Source organism: Oncorhynchus mykiss, chromosome 12 (assembly GCF_057628025.1).
Source record: "Oncorhynchus mykiss isolate SJ-2025 chromosome 12, ASM5762802v1, whole genome shotgun sequence".
NCBI lineage: Eukaryota > Metazoa > Chordata > Actinopteri > Salmoniformes > Salmonidae > Oncorhynchus > Oncorhynchus mykiss.
In genome coordinates this window covers 93,201,835-93,207,968 of record NC_143033.1, presented here as the reverse complement: position 1 = coordinate 93,207,968, position 6,134 = coordinate 93,201,835, and positions in this window count along the sequence as shown.

Genomic DNA, 6,134 nt, shown 5'->3' with positions numbered 1-6,134 from the left:
TAATCAACACCAGGCCAACGGCAAGACACTACCATTCAACACCCCCTTTAACTCTTCTGCAGTAAAATATTGTAATCCCAAATACTTCTCCGTAACTGCCACAGCAACACTTGTTTCTGTGACTTTACGTTCCATACCCAGGTGGTGAGGGTAGGTAACAACATCTCCACCCCGCTGATCCTCAACACTGGGGCCCCACAAGGGTGCGTTCTGAGCCCTCTCCTGTACTCCCTGTTCACCCACGACTGCGTGGCCATGCACGCCACCAACTCAATCATCAAGTTGGCGGACAACACTACAGTGGTAGGCTTGAATACCAACAACGACGAGACGGCCTACAGGGAGGAGGTGAGGGCCCTCGGAGTGTGGTGTCAGGAAAATAACCTCACACTCAACGTCAACAAAACTAAGGAGATGATTGTGGACTTCAGGAAACAGCAGAAGGAGCACCCCCCTATCCACATCAATGGGACAGTAGTGGTGAGGGTAGTAAGTTTTAAGTTCCTCGGCGTACACATCACAGACAAACTGAATTGGTCCACCCACACAGTCAGCATCGTGAAAAAGGCGCAGCAGCGCCTCTTCAACCTCAGGAGGCTGAAGAAATTTGGCTTGTCACCAAAAGCACTCACAAACTTCTACAGATGCACAATCGAGAGCATCCTGTCGGGCTGTATCACCGCCTGGTATGGCAACTGCTCCGCCCACAACCGTAAGGCTCTCCAGAGGGTAGTGCCCTCCAGGACACCTACACCACCCGATGTCACAGGAAGGCCATAAAGATCATCAAGGACAACAACCACCCGAGCCACTGCCTGTTCACCCCGCTATCATCCAGAAGGCGAGGTCAGTACAGGTGCATCAAAGCAGGGACCGAGAGACTGAAAAACAGCTTCTATCTCAAGGCCATCAGACTGTTAAACAGCCACCGCTAACATTGAGTGGCTGCTGCCAACACACTGACTCAACTCCAGCCACTTTAATAATGGGAATTGATGGAAAATGATGTAAAATATATCACTAGCCACTTTAAACAATGCTACTTAATATAATGTTTACATACCCTACATTATTTATCTCATATGTATGTGTATATGTATATACTGTACTCTATATCATCTACTGCATCTTTATGTAATACATGTATCACTAGCCACTTTAAACTATGCCACTTTGTTTACATACCCTACAATACTCATCTCATATATATACTGTACTCGATACCATCTACTGCATCTTGCCTATGCCGTTCTGTACCATCACTCATTCATTTATCTTTATGTACATATTCTTTATCCCTTTACACTTGTGTGTATAAGGTAGTAGTTTTGGAATTGTTAGGTTAGATTACTCGTTGGTTATTACTGCATTGTCGGAACTAGAAGCACAAGCATTTCGCTACACTCGCATTAACATCTGCTAACCATGTGTATGTGACAAATACATTTGATTTGATTTGATACCTATGGTACAGTTAATAACCATAGCAATGAACGCTAAAAGGCCAACCTTACTGAAGCACATTTAATTCGTATGCCTATCACTCTGTACTGGCAAAATTCTACTACTCACTGGGAGCCTCTTAGTATCTTTCACCCCTGACCCAGCTTCCTCTACTTTCTTCACTGCCTCAGCATACAACACTTTCTCCACAACTCTGACCATGGCAATCTCAACCCGCCTCTCTCGCACCGGACACTTCTGATCCCCAGCAACATGGTCCACCCTACAGTTTACACACACCACTTCTTTCACTGATATTACACAATCCTTTGACTCAAGCCCTCCTGTATGTACACTTCTCACACCTAGGAATCTTCCTCCTACACACTGCTGCAACATGACCATACACATGGCACCTGAAACACCGTAGTGGGTTCGGCCCTAAAGCTCACACAGGATAACTGATATATCCTACCAGTAATTTGTCGGGTAAAGACTCAACATCAGACAATCAAATTAAATTTTATTGGTCACATACATATGGTTAGCAGATGTTATTGCGAGTGTAGTGAAATGCTTGTGCTTCTAGTTCCGACAGTGCAGCAATATCTAACAAGTAGTCTAACAATTCCACAACAACCACCTAATACACACACATCTAAGTAAAGGGATGGAATTAGAATATGTACATATAAATATATGGATGAGCTACCTAAGGAAAACCAGCTACATCGAACTACAAAAGGAAAACCAGCCACATTGCTGACACCGACATCCTGCTTCTGGACAAGCTAAACACCTTCTTCGCCCGCTTTGAGGATAACACAGTGCCACTGACACGGCCTGTTACCAAGGACTGTGGAGCTTTCCTTCTCCGTGGCCGCCGTGAGTAAAACATTTAAATGTGTTAAACCTCGCAAGGCTGCCGGCCCAGACGGCACCCCTAGCCACATCCTCAGAACATGCGCAGACCAGCTGGCTGGTGTGTTTACGGGCATATTCAATCTCTCCCTATTCCAGTTTGCTGTCCCTACATGTTTCAAGATGGCCACCTTTGTTCCTGTACCCAAGAAAGCAAAGGTAACATCTCATATGTACTGTAAATGACTTTCGCCCAGTAGCACTCATCCTTGTCATCATGAAGTGCTTTGAGAGACTAGTCAAGGATCATATCACCTCTACCTTACCTGCCACCCTAGACCCATTTCAATGTGCTTACAGCCGCAAAAGATCCACAGACGATGCAATCGCCATCACTCTGCACACTGCCCTATCCCATCTGGACAAAAGGAATACTTATGTAAGAATGCTGTTCATTGACTATAGCTCAGCATTCAACATTATAGAACCCTCAAAGCTCACCATTAAGCTCAGGAGGCTGAAGAAATTTGTCTTGGCACCTAAAACCCTCACAAACTTTTACAGATGCACAATTGAGAGTATCCTGTCGGGCTGTATCACCGACTGGTACGGCGAATGTACCTCCCGAAACCGTAAGGCTCTCCAGATGGTGGTGCTGTATGCCCAATGCATTACCGGGGGCAAACTACCCGCCCTCCAGGACACCAACAGCACCTGATGTCACAGGAAGGCCAAAAAGATCATCAAGGACATCAAGTACCCGAGCCACTGCCTGTTCACCCCGCTATTATACAAAAGGCAAGGTCAGTACAGGTGCATCAAATCTAGGACCAAGAGACTGAACAACAGCTTTTATCTCAAGGCCATTAGACTGTTAAACAGCCATCACAAGCACATTAGAGGCTGCTGCCTATAGACATAGACTAAAAATCACTGGCCACTTTAAGAAATGGAACACTAGTCACTTTGATCATGTTTACATATCTTGCATTATGCAACTCATATGTACTGTTGAAGTCGGAAGTTTACGTACACTTAGGTTGGAGTCATTAAAACTTGTTTTTCAACCACAAATGTTTTGTTAACAAACTATACTTTTGCAAGTTGGTTAGGACATCTACTTTGTGCATGACACAAGTCATTTTTCCAACAATTGTTTAGACAGATTATTTCACTTATAATTCACTGTATCACAATTCCTGTGGGTCAGAAGTTTACATACACTAAGTTGACTGTGCTTTTAAACAGCTTGGAAAATTCCAGAAAGCTCAGAAGCTTCTGATAGGCTAATTGACATCATTTGTGTCAATTGGAGGTGTACCTGTGGATGTATTTCAAGGCCTACCTTCAAACTCAGTGCCTCTTTGCTTGACCTCATAGGAAAATCAAAAGAAATCAGCCAAGACCTCCACAAGTCTGGTTCATCCTTGGGTGCAATTTCCAAACGCCTGAAGATACCACGTTCATCTGTACAAACAATAGTACGCAAGTATAAACACCATGGGACCATACAGCTGTCATACTGCTCAGGAAGGAGACGCGTTCTGTCTCCTAGAGATGAAGGTACTTTGGTGCGAAAAGTGCAAATCAATCCCAGAACAACAGCAAAGGGTGTATTGGGTATATGTTGTGAAATTGTTAGAATTTACTGCACTTTTGGAGCTAAAAGCAGAAGCATTTTGCTACACCCGCAATAACATCTGCTAAACACGTATGTGACCAATAAAATGTGATTTGATTTGACATCAAAACTCAAAAGAACAGACAGTGACGCTTGTTTCACGACGCTAGCCACCAGGTCTGTGTCGCTCCAGACGGCGGGTGTCAAACACCAGGAATTTTTCACTTCAGCTGACCCATCTTCACCCCACCAGCTACCCCAGTAATCACTCTTTTCAATGGTGCCCTGTTCTTGAAAACAAAGCAAGTAAGGAGGAAGATGTAATCTCTCTTGCCCCCATCTGCGTGGTCCGGTGCGACCACTCCCTTTTTTTACATTTATTTTTTGTAACCTTTTATTTAACTAGGCAAGTCAGTTAAGAACAAAACAATCATCACAAGACCACTTAGGGTTACCTTCATCGATTCAACAGCACCAAACTCCTGTCCCACCAGTGCTATAAAGTACTTAAGTAAAAATACTTTAAAGTACTACTTAAGTAGGTTGTGGGCTATTAGTACTTTACTATAATTTTTTTTTTAAATGTACTTTTATTTCAATACATTCCTAAAGAAAATAATGTTATTTTTACTCAATACATTTGCCCTGACCCCCAAAATTACATTTTGAATGATGAGCAGGACAGGAAAAGGGTGCAATTCACACACTTATCAAGAGAACATCCCTGGTCATCCCTACTGCCTCTGATCTGGCAGACTCACTAAACACATATGCTTTGTTTGTAAATGATGTGTTGAGTGTGCCTCAGTCTATCCATAAATAAAACAATCCAGAAAATGGTGTCGTCTGGTTTGCTTAATATAAGGAATTTAAATTGACTTTGATATTTAAGTATATTTAAAACCAAATACTTTTACTCAGGTAGTATTTTACTGGGTGACTTTCACATCTACTTGAGTCATATTTTATGAAAGTATCTTCACTTTTACTCAAGTATGACAACGGATACTTTCCCACCTGTTTCCCACCCATCCTGAAACCACATATGGGTCCGGTAAAAACAGGTCCACTTTCTCCAAAAAAGTCAGTCCGACTGGATCAAACTCATCCTTATCCTGAACATCGGTGCAAGGCTCAGGCTTCAATATCTTCTCCATTCACTTTCCATAGACGTTTGTCCAAGTAAGGGAACTTCAAGTTGACCATGGTGAGAGGCCAGTTTCATTTTTTTTAAGGCGTCTCAAAAGGGACATAGTTATTATTTAGCTAGGTATAAAAATAACAAAAATAAATAACAGCAATTAACTTTCAAAAACAGTTTTGTATAAAAAAAGTTAAACTATGCTATTCTGAAATAGCATTTCATCTGACCTAATGAGCAGACATGATTGACAGTTGTAGTTCAAACTGAACAATGTAGACATTGTGTTGTTGTGTCTTTGGCATCATTAAATTGAAGACTGTTATTTTATCAAATCAATTCTCTGTAATTATTATTATGTGATTAACTAATCATGTAAATGTAATTAACTAGGAAGTCGGGGCACCAAGGAAAATCTTCAGATTACAAAGTTATCATTTTCCTAATATAACTTTTCAGATATTTTCAATATCTGATCAATTAGTCTTCTAATTAATGAATTATTATTTATCTCACGTTAGTCTCATTCCAAACATCGTAAATGGTTGGTTATCTGCACGAACCCAGTCTTCACTATGAATCATCCATACATCAATTGTCTTAATAATTAAGTTACTAACTAAATAATCACAGACATGCATAACAAACAAACAGTAGATACGGTTACAAGGAAACGATAAGGGATGTGCTCTAGTGGGCTAAACCGGTATCGTGGCTTGGTAGACAAAGGGACTGAGAAGGGCACGAAAGACAAAAGACACTACACAGTTGATAATTATAATAATTGGAATGCTAATTCTTTGCACATGAACGCCCACTCATTCGGTAATAATTGCAATCAATATATATATTTATGCTCAGTGTGTCGTCATGATCTCTGTTGGAATCGTCTGTCTTTCTGTTGGAAAGTTTATCCGAACTTCTCTTTGCATCCCTGGAGTCTTTTGTGGTTAGAATGGATACTTCAGAGTCCCATTCAGAAATGTTCTTATAGAATAAATGTTTTGGCAGTTGTCGGTCTTCGCATTCAGTCAACATAAATTCTAGCTGCAAACTAGTAATTAGTAT